General features: G+C 37.9%; 2 pseudogenes; one reads left to right on the top strand and one right to left on the bottom strand.

Annotated features, from left to right (window-relative positions):
• Nucleotides 1-4,666, bottom strand: part of LOC118999796 (60S ribosomal protein L34-like) — a 78,835-nt pseudogene extending 74,169 nt beyond the window's left edge.
• A 243-nt stretch (nt 4,667-4,909) lies between these two features.
• Nucleotides 4,910-14,849, top strand: LOC118999795 (ralA-binding protein 1-like; annotated as a pseudogene).
• The last annotated feature ends 219 nt before the right edge of the window (nt 14,850-15,068 follow it).

Raw genomic sequence — 15,068 nt, 5'->3', positions numbered from 1 at the left:
TTTATATAATGAAGAAGATATTCACACATCAGAGACAATATTTGTTTTGTAAAATTTCACCCAGAGTAAATACAATAGCAAGTTGTAAAAGCAATTTTGCAAGAAATATGTTACCAATTTCACAAAAGGGCAAAAATGTCACCATTCTTTTCATAGCCTGTCACAATGTCCTCTTTAAAGAAAATTACTTTTTTATTAGAGGACAGTTACTCTGTATTGGGATAAGAAAAATAGACAAACAGATGGTGAAAGAAATCAGAGGCAAATCATACTCACCACTGATTTCTCCTCTTCTGATTCTTAATCATGAGCAGTGTGGTCCTGGGCACATTTCAAAAGAGAGGAGATTTGTCATCTCTCCTTTTGATGTCCCTGATATATTTTTATAAGCTACTACAGCTATCGTCAAATAGCAGGAGTTACAGATTCGAAGTCAGGATGGTGGTTTGTGACAACTGATTATAAAATTTATTAGCTGTTTTAGCTTATGTGATGCTCCAGTGGACTTACATTTGAATATACACCTGTCATATTGAAGAAATAGGAAGAGTAACATACTCAGAACTACAGTCTCTTTTTCTCCACTGTCTTTGCTCAAAACATTCACTACTTATACGATGGTGCTTCCCCTGATTCTCTCCTGGAAGCACTCCCAATTTTTAACTTTGTCTTTATCCTAATAACACCCTATGAGTCTAGCTTAAATTGTCTTAAACTTTGACTCAGTAAGTCATCCATTTTTTACTCTCCTGTTTCATGTCACCTGTGGGAAAATTGTTATAAATGTCCCAGGTTTCTGTTCTATTTTTCTGTTATGTCTACTTTCCCAAAAGTACTTGTTTTGGATGATAACTTTTATGATCATTCCTCTGTCACTTATGTTTTGCTTCTCAATAACTTCCAAGTCATCCTCATGTCAGTGTCATTTTTTAAAATTACTAATTTGCAGAACTTCCCCAGTTTTACTGAATGAACTGCAGTATGAGGCTGCTCCACAGTCTGTATTTTTTTCTTTTTCTTCTTTTATTTTTCAGAGAAAGAAGAGAGGAAAAGAGAGGGAGAGAAAAACCTCAATGTATGAGTGAAACATCAGTGGGCCAGCAGCAGTGCATGGAGCCACACCCATGGGCTCTTCAGACAATACTGTGAGGGATCCCTATGTTAGAAAATAAACTACCTTGAAGCCTGACAGCTTGGTTTGCACCGAGCTGTGTGACTTTGGGTATGAAAATTAACCTCTCTGAGCTTCAATTATTATTGTTATTTTATATCCTAAAAAGGCAGTTATAATAGCACTTATTGCATCATGTTGAGAAAATTAAGGAAAACAAACAAGATGCTTCACAAAGTGCTTCACACACCATTGACAATAAACTGAATAATCATCACTGAGCATTTGTATGCTTTTATGTTGTTCAAACCCCTTTGCATGTATTATGGTCTAATACACAGAAAAGTTCTATAAAGCTAAGGAATGAAAGCTCTTTGGTTTCCAGGGATGGTAGGCTTCTCTTTCCTTGCCTTCTTCCAGTGGTTTGGTAGGAAGCTAGGTCAGTTGAGTGAACTACCCTAGGGAAGCAGAACAAGGTTTAAAATTGATACAATAGCATTAATGTTTCAATTCTCTGGGTAAAGTCTGAGGTGTCTCAGGAATACTAAGCCAGGAAGGTTCTTTGTTGCATAGATCAGCAATCCCCAACTGTTTGGCACTAGGGACCAGTTTTTCCACAGGGGATGGGGATGGGGGTGGGGGAGGGGAAAAGGAGGTGGAGCTCAGTGAGCTTCCCTTATGCCCAGTTCCTAAGAGGCCATGGACCAGTATTGGTCTGTCACCCGGGAGTTTGGGACCCCGGGCATAGAACTAGATGTACTGTACCCACTTTTAATCCAACAAACCTACAAATATGTAACTAATGCAGGATAGCATTCCTTCCACTAGAGGGCCCTTCAGAGCCCTCCCAGCTTTATGACCCTGGAGGATTTCTGAGGAACAATACTGGGATAATTGGAGGGATTACTGTCTCACTCCTCCTAAGATGCTCTGAAGAAATCTCATCATAGTAGGATGGGCCACTGTGTACTGGCAAAACAGATCAGGTGCTGGAATTAAAGTCATTTCACAGTAGAGAAATTTAGGCACAGGAGGGTCAAATAACTGCCCGTATATCAGAAAGCTAGTATATGATGAAGGAGGCAGATGGCTCTAGAATGTGTAGCTCCTGTTAGCATGATTACAACGATTTACAGGCATATGGGAAGCTTAAGATAAAAGTTTTGGACATATAGGGCCATAAAGTTCTCTTCACATTATGTCATAATTTTTATAAAGGATCCTTTCACATGAATTTTTATACAAAATACTATATGTTGGCATGCATTAGCATATTATTAATTGGAAAATGTTAATATTATTGTAAACTTCTTAAAGTTAGTGGGCTTTAAAAGATATTTTATATAGGCTACTCAGTTCATGGTGTCTTTTTTCATCTCCTCCTCCTCCTTCTTCTTCCTGTGATTGACAGGACACATAGAGTAACTTAGGAGTGAGTCCATGAATTTTCCATTCATTAAATTATTCTAAAAATATTCTTTTCAGAAGAACCTGACTATAAATTCACAATCTAACTCACTGAAAGCATATTTGAACATTATGAAAAAAGTGTGAATAATATAATGATTTTTAAGTTTTTCCTGAAAGAGCATGGCAGTGTGGGGAAGAAGAAATCCAGTTTTTCCTTGACATTGCAAATGTTACAAAATCCAGAACAACAGCTTCTGGAGATGGAGGGATCTTCTTAAACCTCTATTATTGGAACAGAATAACTTGAATCATAGCTTTAAGAATAAATATTAATATCCAACCATTTCAAAAAAATTTCCTGGATTTCTTCTGTACTTTTTGACCACATACACATATGCATTTAGATTTAGAATGAAAGCAAATATCACAACTAAAAAAAATGGAGTTAATGCTTTTAAATCTTTTCTCTATCTTAAGCAAGGTGATACCAAGATGGTTACTCCTTTGCTAAGAATGAATTGTGAGCATTTTTATTCTTATTAAATAATTTGTTTTTGCATATGCATTTACACTTATGATATATTTATTACTTCTAAAAATGAATGTTTTACATTTACTTTTACACTTACCTTTAGGTAATAGATGTTTCTTTTCCATCTACGAAAGTGACATAATTTTTGTAAGTAAAATAAAGATATTAAGGACATTATAATGGCGGTAGTAATAAGAGTAGTTAAACTCAATAATGTAGTATGAATATGCACAGAAAAGTTAGGACCTGACAATCTCAAAAGTCCCTTGTACTCTAACAGCCCAAGGATTTTAGAATAGGAACAGAAAACAGTAGATATGGATTGATGGGACATATTCTTCACACCTGGATCCCAATGGTGAAACATAAGACCTTTTCTTAGCTATATTCTCTTGTAATGAGAGTAGTAATGAATTATGTCAGGGGTTATTAATGTGAAACTTCAGAATCAACAGTATCAGCCTTCCCTGGAAACTTGTTAGAAATCCAAATTTCAGGCCTTACCTGGACTGTCCAAGTGAGGGTCATGCCTGATAAAACTTGAGAACAATTACATTAGGGAAGCACACATGTAACATAAATCACCACGAATTCTATTGGAAAATTAGTTTTATACTATTAAGTGTAGTGAAAGTAATCTTGACAATGCTGTTAGCCTAATGAAGGACAGTAAATGCTTAGAAAAAGAGAATGAGAAAATTGTACTATAGCAGGAGGGGAAATCTCATCAGCAAAGAATTAATTTTGCCAATTACATGAAAATACATGTAGTTACCTTTTTAGTAACTACATGTAAAACCAACATAACAAACATGCAAATTACTTTTTTCAGTGCAACAAAACCCGGAGTCTATCTCTAAACGCTACAGAACAAGCAGTAATACCTGTACAGTTATCCCTCACCTATTGCAGGACTTATGTTCCAGAGACCCCCATGATAGATGAAAATCCATGGAGTAGCGGCGTTATACTTATTTTATTATTTACATATGTTTTAAGGCTTTATAAACCCTTCCCACACTCCTATAAACCTTTCCCATTCCCTTATTAACCTTCCCCATGCTCTTTTAAACACTTCATATGCTCTTAAACAATTTCTACACTCTTAAACCTATGTAATTTTAACAACATAGAAAATTCTATATGGGTACTCACTAGTGAAGTATAGTACAACTTGAATGATGAAGATCATAAACTATGTAGCTGTGCAGTACTGATGGTGATGAAGGTGATGATGGTGAGATAAATGTCCTGCACAGCCAAGAAGAGCATCACAGCTCTTCTGAAGGCACCACTTGACCAGGAGCTTCATCAAGTGCTGCAGTATTTTCTCCCTGGGCTGTAACTTCTATTTCTGCTAAAGGCGTAGGCATAACTAATCTCTTCGTCCGAGTGATGAACATAGTTATGGGGAGTGGCTGGTGCTGCTTTTTATCCGCAGAGGCAACTTCTCCATGCAGAGAAATGCTCTTGAGTCCAGAGCATCTCTGAGTTTTGTCAAATCACCCCTTGCTGGCACTGAATGTGGTTGGTCTGGTGGGAGAAGCACTCCATGGTCCTGCTTCTGCGTCGTGGTCCTCATCTTTGTCCTCATCACCATTGTGAACATCCATGCTTTCTGCAAAACTATCACAAAGTCTCTGAGCCTTCATCCAGATGTTGTTGGTATCCAGAAAGATATTCTTCTTCCTAGAGTCATTAATTCACAGGGCCAATGCAGACTCCATCCTCACAATGGTCTTATTGCGGGAAGTGACCACCCTCTTTGCAGTCTTGTTAAAAGTCATTGTTGCTGTAGACCTAATATTCTTCTAGTCTTTCTTTATGCAGAAAACAGCAGATTCGTTAATCCCATAATGGCGGCCTACAGCCACGTAGCTTTTAACTTCATTCAACATGTCGAGAAGTTCCACCTTTTCTTTCATGGTAAGCATATTCCTTTGGTGCTCAGGTTCACTACCAGAAGCTTTAGAAGACTAGAATGTTTGGATGGCATTGTAGAGCTTGAAATAAATTCAAACTTTTACAAAAATTTCACAAAAACACAATACTACAGAGCAACATTACATGCAGTGACCAGACATCAATGTGAAGTAGACAGAAGAGATGCTGAACTGTGGGCACAGTGTGGGAGAGCAAACAGATCGATGCCCACTGAGCCAATCAGCACCCAGGATACAGAACACAGTGCTGTGGTTGGTCACCTTCCATTCCATCAGCCAATAGTGTGCTGTGTACAATCTCACATTGGCAAACTGGCACAAGCGGTAGTGGCGTACTGCATTTCCATTGTGTACAGTAGGGTATTCATCTGCTGATGAAATACATACTGTATTTATTTGGATTTAATAGACTTTTAATATCTTTGAATTAACATTTTTTATATTTTATATTGCTTTAAATTTTTAGGCAAAAATAATTAAAACCATAAATAGTATATAAATACCTATGTACCGCAAAATTCCGCAACATAGCGAAAATTCTGCGATACAGAATTAGATATATTTTTTCTAAAAAACCTGCAATATAGTGAAGCTGCAATACGTGAACCGCGATATAGTAAGGGACGACTGTAGTAATACCTGGGCATCTGGTCCTCTTCTCTGAGCGTGTCCTTACACACCCAGCTGAGGAGGTAGCTGGCTGACCTATAACCAGTGCTAACCAGACCAGAAGTGAACACCTAAGCCCAGGTCACTGGATTAGAGTCTTCCTGCAGAGACTTTGGGATTGGCACTAAGACAGTATGTTTCTGGAAGAGTTAAGAGACCATGAAAGTTTAAAGTGGTCATCTGAATTCGAAAGCAGAAAATAAAGGGCATTAGAGAAAGAAAAGAATAAACAAATTAAATACACAGATGCCACAGTATCTGTGGAGGGACATGAGATATGGAGGAAGTACAGAAAGAGCAAATGAATGACAGATTCCAGTTGCATTTCCTCTCCTTAGGTTTCCTGTGACTGCTTAATATGTGTCTAATAGTCAGTTTTTTCCTTTGGATTTCCTTTGTGAGTTTAAAAAACATTTTTATGTTATTTGAAACATGATTTTTAATATTTCTATTTAATAAAGAATATCAACATTCTTTTCAAATATGAATATGACTTCCTAAGTAGTTATGGACTGAAATCTATGGCTAGGATTGGTATTTGAATACCAAATCCCCTTCCACAGAAGTACACCCCAAATATTAATTACCAGGATGGCCACTGGTCGAACTAAATGTTTTCTAGAAGAAGAGAAACTTAACCTCATGAAAAATAGGAAAAATGTCTGTTATGTGGCAGTTAAATTGACTTCCCTTTATTAATTAAAAGAAATGAACACGAGAATTTAAATTTTTAGACCAATCAACAGAAACTGAGATGTGAATTAATCAAAGTAAAAAGAAACCCAAGGCAGTCATTCAAAACATTCATGCGACACAGCAGGACTCAGAAAATCTGACGGGCATGCCCAGGAATGAGTGGCAACGAAGAAGCAGGACTGGAGTCCTGCTGAGGTTTTCTGTGCACAAGCACTCAGGGGAAGATTAAAGATCCATGCAGCTGAAGCACAAAGCGGGCACAGGGCCAAACATTGTTACGACGCAAAACAAGCTCTAGGAGAGAGCCTGACTGCAATCAAAGTCAGGGAGAATGTGGCATTAGTTTCCAGCTGAGGTCCTTTTTGCCTTAAGTCAGCAATTACACATCTGGCATGGAAGTTTCAATGATTACTGTGGGCATGAATAATTGAGAAAGGCATTTGGGAATAAGAGGAAAAACTGATTTTTAAATTTTTTTCTCCCATGTGACCATGCATGTTTGCTTTTTATGTTCTCCAGGAGAACCTGGAGAAATAATAGTTTGAAAACTGAGGACCCATTTAAGAATTGTGAAAGAAGGATCCATCCACTCAATAGGTGAATTTTTCCCAATAAAGTATAATAATTCCAATGCATTCATTTAAGTTGAAGCACTTTTGTTTAACCAACTTAACAATTGTAGTTATCTTTATAGACTTCATTTACCTCTTCTCCAGTCCTCCTCATTTGATACATTCAGGAGAATGCATTTAAGGTAACACTCTTACATTTAGATAGAAATGCTGATTAACTAATGATGTATTAAGTGCATCATTATCATATCTCAACCACAGAGCCCTTAAGATTACCATTATCAATTAACAAAAATATAAAAAAACAATAACTTTTTCAAGGTGGCTCTAGAAGAGAGGAAAATGTGTTCAAGCCTGAAACATCTACCGCTGCATCCTTTTTGCTACAAAACTAAGAGATTACTTGCATCTAGAAAGAGAGAAGGGAAACTGAAATTATTCAGTCACTTTAAGGGTAATTGACAGATGCTCTAGGATAGGGCTCCTAGAAGGGAGGGAGCAAACCAAGTCAGTGCTGGGGCTTCAGGAAAAGCCCAGATCCATCTACAAAGCTCTATTTTTGTCAAGTGTTTGGTCCCGTAGTTCATATTTAGACATTCCTCCCAGGGTTATTCCTAGGTTACCATGACTCAAGGATTATACTCTGAGTTTAGAGATGTAGCTGAATCTCCATTTTTAGATTCAAGCCAGTGACTTGCAGGAACAGTTAGCAAGATGCAAGTGTGTGTGTGTGTGTGTGTGTGTGTGCGCGCACACATGTGTGAGATATGTCTCTAAGCTCCCTTAAAGATTCCCTATGGGGATTCTAGGAGCTCCATAGGTTAGGTTCATTTCTGGAACAGAGACAATTCTCTATTAATAATTAGGCAGAACTGTCAGCTCCTCTCCATTTCTTCCTTTTCCCCTCATGGTCTTGATGATCATTTTAAACTCAGGTCCCCTCACGGAATGTGGGGACGAGCATTAGACTAGCTGTCCAGCCATTGACTCCTTCTTGAGAAATTCAGGTTCATCAGCGATGGAAGAGATGAAATCCTCAGAAGGCAGCGTGAAGTACAGTGCAGGCTCAAAGGAAATTGCAATCTTATTGATAAACCAACAAAAAATCAATTTCTATTCAGAGATTTTAACATCATAACAATGATCACTTTCCTGTTTCTCTTTCTAGGCAATTTCATGCATACTATGATAATGTATACTATGACATCTTCTATTTTTATAGTTTTTGCTTGCACTAGAGCTATAAAATTTTATGATTTTGACATAGTAACAACTTGGAAAATTACAACCAAGCAGAGTCATATATAAGATCCTCTGGATTTTTTTTCTCATGGTGTTAGAACCAGTAAATGAGGAACTTCAGGAGATTTGTTTGAACAATTGCTCTGAGGTGAACGATATTCTTTTGAAATGCAAATAAATGGAAATCACAATAGTAAAAAGAGAAAACAATTATTTTCTCACCCAGCTTCTCTCTTTTAACATCTTAAAAAATCAAAGCACATGTGTTGTAATTAACTAAGAAATTTATATTGGCTTACTATTATAATTAAAGTTCAGAATATATTCAGGCTTAACCAGTTTTCATTTTTTCAATAATGTCTTTTTTTCTGATCTAGGATTCAATTCAGAATCCAACATTCCATTTAGTTCTTATTTCTCTTCAGTTTCCTTCAATATGTGGTCATTACTAATCTCTTCTCTTCTTTTCTGACCTCAATGCTTTTGGAAAGTATTGGTTAGTTACTTTGTGTAATGTACATCAATTTGACCTCATCCATAGATTTAGGTTGTGCATTACATTTAGATTATGTAGCAGAATTCCACAGAGGTGAAGTGCCCTACTCAGGACATCATATTAACTATTATGTGTTGGAAACAAGAAAAATAGTCTCAGCCCCAAGGAGCCTGCGTCCCTAGCAAACATCCTGTAAGTTGATTGCCATCTGCTTAGCTTCAAAATTTTCCTTTCAGTTGAGTCAGACCCCACCCTATCCCCCCCCCCCCCCCCGCACACGTGTGCAAGCTCTGTAAGCCAATAGCTAACCGCCACATCGGCTTCTGTGCAACGCTTGCTTGCTTGCCTCTATATAAGGATTTAGCTGTAAGCGCTGGGCGCGACTTGTTTGCAGCTCCTGCGGGCACTGTGTCTCTGGACACTTTGAGAGTTCACCCCTGTGCAGGTTAAACTTGGCCAATAAAGTAACATCTCTGAAACCCTGAAAGTCTCCGACATTTGTTCTCGCGGTTGGTGGATGCAATATTATACAATGTTTATATATTATATTGACGGTATTAATCTTCATAGTTTCCCTAAGGGAGTATCTGCGAAAATCAACCTATGAAGGTACTGTTTTTCTGTTGTAATTACTAAATTCTTTGGGAAAGATAATTTGAGACTATGCAAATTATTTCCTGTTTTTGCTTAAGTTTCCACCCATTAATTTTAGGATCCATTGTTGAAACTTACCAGCTGCAATATCATTATAAAGTTCTAATGGTAATTCTATTTTTCTAATTTGTTCTGCATGTATTAATTGGGATTCTTCAGTAAAATATAGCTATTTTTTAGCTTTCCTCCTTCCCCTTCTTTCTCCCTCCCACCCTTTCTTCCTTCCTCTCTCCTGATTCCCTTTCTTCCTCTAATTATTTCCTCCTTTCTCTTTCCTGGCTTAGATGAAATATATCAGCATCTTTTCTAATTTTCATAATATAACTCTGGATTTAAAACTGAAATTTTATTATATCAACAAAAACCCTATATCCGAAGCTAACCTATTAAAAAAGTAAGAAGACAACTTTTATATTCTAATATGCTCTCCTTGCTGGCAGTCATATTCATGAGCACTGGTCCTTGATTCTTCTCCTGTCATTCTGGCACCTGAAATAGTGTAGCAGGATCCTGATACTTTGTGGTTTATTCATGTATGTCTGAGTACTGGCCCTCCATGCTTCTCCTCTTCTGTCAAATTAGATTCTTAACTTTGTACCCAAGATAGTGTAGTTACTTATTCAGAAATCTGTGCTTTCATATTTTCTAGAATATTTATTGGACAAGAGCTTGGTAAAGAATAATGCTCTGAGATATCATTTTTATAGCAACAAATCTGACTCACCATGATGTGTGGCTCATGTTACACCCCTGTCAGCAAAATTATGTAATCAAACAAGCAAAACAAAAAGAATAAAAACATATAAGCAAACAAAAAGTAATCCTTTAAAAGTGGACTCAAGTTATCATTGCTGGCGTAGGCAAATAGATCTAAATAAAAGATGAGGGAGCGGATAGAACCAGAAATGGAATTATGTCTGATAAGTATTTTAAAAAACCCCAAACAGCTATGTACCTACCCTGGGAAGTAACTGACATCACCCTGCCACCCAGAGCAAAACACTCACCAGACAGGCAGGAAGGAGAGATGGCTCCCACAGAGTTGGGAGTAGGAGTTGGCCTTACTAACGGGGGAAGGGAATGGGAAGAGAAAACAAGGGAATTCCTTTTACTAAGTGTATTAACAGTAAAATCCAAATGACCAAGCACAACTATGAGGCACGCACAATAGGAGACAAACTAAGGACTACAAAGTGGGAGGGCACAAACCTGGGAAAATTCAGGAAAGAAACGGTAGTTTGAATGAAAGCCTGGCCTTTCCCAAACCCAAGGAAATACGAGGAAGTTTAACAAAGACTTCAGGCCAGTAGTTTGCTTCTAGCTTGCACAGTCTCTGTCTCTATGAGAGTGTAGTGTCCCTTTTCACTCTAATGAATCTTGTCACTATCACTTACAACTCCCCCCGTGAGTGTCCCTGAAATTCCTTTCCTGGCAACACCACTGAAGATCCTATTTCCTCCAGTAACATCATGATGCACACAAAGCAAAATAAAACAAAAGCCAAAGCAAACTCTCCTTGGTAATGGACATAGAGCTCATATACTGCACTGTGTTTGTAAGCAGCACTTACTGAGCATCTTCTACTCCAAACAATGCACTTTATAATGAGAACATGAACTTGACTATGACTATATTCTAGTGATGACAAATATAATGTAAGCCCAATTTGATACAATAAATATAAAGATATTTCAAAAGCACACAGAAGGATGGAAATGACTCAGCGCATTGACCAAATTGATGTGCCTTAGTCCCATCAGGTGGTACAAAACAAAATCCGATAGGCTGGGTGGTTTAAACAACAGAAATTTGTCTTAAAAAAAGATTGTATTCATTTATTTCTAGTGAGAGGTGAAGTAAGGGAGAAAGAGAGGGAAGCAGATCAGTGTGAGAGAGAAACATCCATCAGTTGCCTCTTTCAGGCACCCTGACCAGGTAGAACCACAGCCCAGGCATGTGCAGTGACTGGGATTCCAACTGGCAACCATTCACTTTGTTCGATGACACCAAACTAACTGAGCCACACTGATCAGGGAAGAAATTTATGTCGTTTACATTGGGATGCTGGGAGTTCCAGATCAAGGTTTGTCAGGGTTTGGGTTTCTGGTGAAATTTCTCTTCCTTACTTAGGGATAGCTGCTTTTTCTCTAATGTGATCATGGGACCTCTTTTTTGCATGTATGTGGTGAAAGAGAGAGCACTCTCATATCTCTTCTTATAAGGACACAAATTCTATTGGATCAGACACTCACTCTTATGATCTCATTTAACTGTAATTACTGCCTCATAGGTCCTGTCTCCAAATAAAGTCTCATTACGGCTTAAGGCTTCAATATATGAGTTTGAGGGGAACACATATAATTCATAACACTCAGAGTTCTTAAAGAATTTATTTCATTTCCAAAAATAAAGGTAATTATGTATGCTATTAAATGTAAAAACTAGAGAAGAAAAATATTGAATTCTGAAAATATATTCATACATTTCTCTTATTAATAATTTAATTCACTTAACAATTTTAATTGGTAAAGTATATTCCCTTTTTTATTTTGTTTCATTTTGTTTTACCAATATGTTGGAGACCCCCAAGATAACATTATTATTACATTTAATTTTTCAAATTAAAATCACAGATATATTATAACTTGTCCAAAATTATATTATGAATTAATGATAAACATATTAGTTTAATTACTATACAACTCTCCTGGCTCCATCCTATAAAATTTCTGTATGACCAATATAGATAAGTTATAAGAATTATTTAAAACAGAAAATAACACAAAATACATTTATAATTTCCCTAATGCTTCAATGTCTTCTTTCAAAAATAATTGCTGTGTCAAAAGAATGTTATCACATTGGTGATATAATAAGATAGATGATCATAAAGCATTTGGGGAAATACACTAAGGGAAAGTAGGAAAAGTCGGGATGAAGTAGGGCTTCAAAAGCATGTGGCCATCAGGCTTGGAGTCAGTTATTACTGATGGTCAAGACTGCCCAGAGCAGGAATGAGGCATCATATGTGAAAGGGGGACAATGCTTAAAGTCAGCCTCAAATTTCTGGATCCAATGAGATTGGAATAGGACCTGGCTGGGAATTGAGGACAGATGTTTTAGGCTTAAGGATGGAGAAGAGTAAGAGTTAGGCAGGTTATTAGGACCTAAGCCAAGTAAAATTTAAAGCCCAGGTAACTTGGCATTAAGAAAACTAAGAAGCAGCTCATTTGTTCCAGGAAGCTAAAACAACATAGATATGAAAATGTACTTGCAGAGCTATACATGCATCAGATGACCCAGACAGTACCTGAACCTGTCTCTCTTTGCTCTTCACATTGTACTACTATCTGTACATGTGACTTTATTCAAATCCATGACTTTACATACCATCTACGGGTCTCATCCTTTTCTGTCCCCGTCATTGTAAACAGGAGACTAAGGTGGCTCTGGCTGCAGTGTGAGCATGAGGAGGTGTTAGTCTTGAGGTGGTTGCACAGGGACTGACACAGAAGTGTATAGGTAGGTAACAGGAAAGCCCTCTGCACCACCTGCTAATGGAGTCAGAATGACCGAGTGCTTTTGGCTCCACTTAGCAGCCCAGTGAACATCACAGGGTGAAATATGACAGTGGTCTTCCCAGGCTGCCGCCTCTGAAGAGATAAGCTCTGCTAAATTTCCTGGAATGCCCAGCACTGGGGACCTCTTACCTCCGAGTGACAGTATACATGGGCCTCCTGATAATAGAGTCTGATAATTTAAAAGACTATGCTGCCTTTCAGGAAGGTAGCTCTGGGGATGAAGCTGAAAGTCATTCCAAAATGAAGAGATCCAAGAGAATTCATGTTTTCAAGAAACCTAGCTTTTCTTAAAAATATAAAGAAAAGAAAAGAAAAGAAAAGGGAAGAAAGAAAGACAGAGAGAGAGAGAGAAAGAGAGAGAGAGAGAAAGAAAAAGATACAAAGAAAGAGAAAGATTTTAAAATATAAGAGAAGCCCAAAAAGGAAAAAGCATAAATAAGAAAATCATAAAAAGAAGACATTAAAAGGCAGCAGCTGATGTTAGACAGTGGAAAGAAAAGAAGAAAAAGATGCCACCTCAGGAGTCACAGTTGCCTCAGATTGGTGTTCTGAATCTCAAATGTATTTTTGGAGTTGCTTTGGCTGATGCAGCAGAGAGGACCATGGCATATGATGACATTTGACTGTCTGCAGCTTTCCATGCACATGTAGATTGCATAGAGAAGTGTGGCATTAAGTATGAAGTCATCTTCAGAGCTTCAGGAATGAAATCAAAGGTAGATGAGCTGAGAGCAGCCTATGACAAGAGAGTAATCTACAATTTTGGAAGAAATGAACCTAACACTGTAGCCAGTTTGCTGGAGCAGTATTTGCAGACCTTCTGGAAAATCTGCTTACCAAAGAGCTTTGGCCTCACTTTGAAGAGACTAGCAGGAGGAGCACAGACAGTAGGAAAGTGGAGGAATTCTAGTCCTTACTGAAACAACTGCCAAAATGAAACTCTTCTGGTTTCCTGACTGGTTGTGCATAAGGACTACGTTATCATGAAGGAGCTGGACACAAAAATGAATATACAGAACATATCCGTAATGCTCAGCCCAGTTCAGACTATCAGTGGTGCTCTATGTGTGTTTTTCACGCATGCGCAAGGGCTCTTTAGAAATATGATACCAAAGCAAGCGATGACACCTTATCACTGATCTAACATGGCCACTATGCCTACACTACCATGGACCCAGAAGAGAATCAAGGTGGAGATCAGAAAACAGGAGTTTCTTTCGAATTGTTTACATCAAGATCTGCAGGGTAGAATAACAGGTTTATTTAAAGAAGAAGACAGGTTATAGGAAGTACAAAAACTTGACAGCCCTTTAAAAAAACTGAGAGAAGTGAAAAGAGTATGATGGCACAAGAGATAACCAGACTTTCAAAAGAGTATATTTTTCAAATATTGTAGAAATGAATGAAAATGATGAGGTTAAAAATATTCTTCTTGTCCAGGAGAATGAGATCTTGAAAGAATAGAAGGAGCTTCTAGCCATAAAGCAGTTTCTGTACACAGAGGTTGCTTCAGAAAAAGAACAGATTGAATGCCTCACAGCTGAGAATGCTGAATTTTGGCAACATGGTCAAAGTAAGACTGAGAATGCTCCTATTTGAAAGTGCAAGTGAGAGTAAATACATAGAGAGGCTTCATGTTCTCTTGGAAGATTAACAGAGGCAGAATGAAGTGCTGTAACTAAAGAACAATAATTTGAATCAAGTAATCTGAGAAGAGCTAGACACCATAACCAAATTTTGCATGCATCTCCATCTCCTCATGTACAGAGAGCCAAACCTGAGCCACAGGCACAAAAACAGGAGGACCCTGAGAGGTGCTGGCTGACATACAGCTGCCTAAGGATGGTGTCTCAGAGACAAAATCAGCTAGGGAGCAGCCAAAGGCTGGCCACAAACAGGTCAAATTCTCCCCAAGAAGACACAGGAAGGAGATAACTATCTGAACATCCCATGAGTCATGGAATCTTCCAGAACTAACAAGAAATGTGCATCTTACTGAAATCCTGAGAGTTGGGGTGCACAACTCTGTTGTACATTCTGTAATATGTCTTTTCGGAGATGCATTCTTCTTTTACACGTGACTTTGCATCAGGCTCAAGTTACAAAGGACAAAGCAAGGGGCACATTGTGGACATTTAGGGGACAAATGAGTTTTCCAGATA

Source organism: Sturnira hondurensis, unplaced genomic scaffold, assembly GCF_014824575.4.
Source record: "Sturnira hondurensis isolate 20B ecotype Veracruz unplaced genomic scaffold, ASM1482457v3 Scaffold0015475, whole genome shotgun sequence".
In the NCBI taxonomy this organism is placed as follows: Eukaryota; Metazoa; Chordata; class Mammalia; order Chiroptera; family Phyllostomidae; genus Sturnira; species Sturnira hondurensis.
This window is presented reverse-complemented; position numbering and strand designations above follow the sequence as displayed.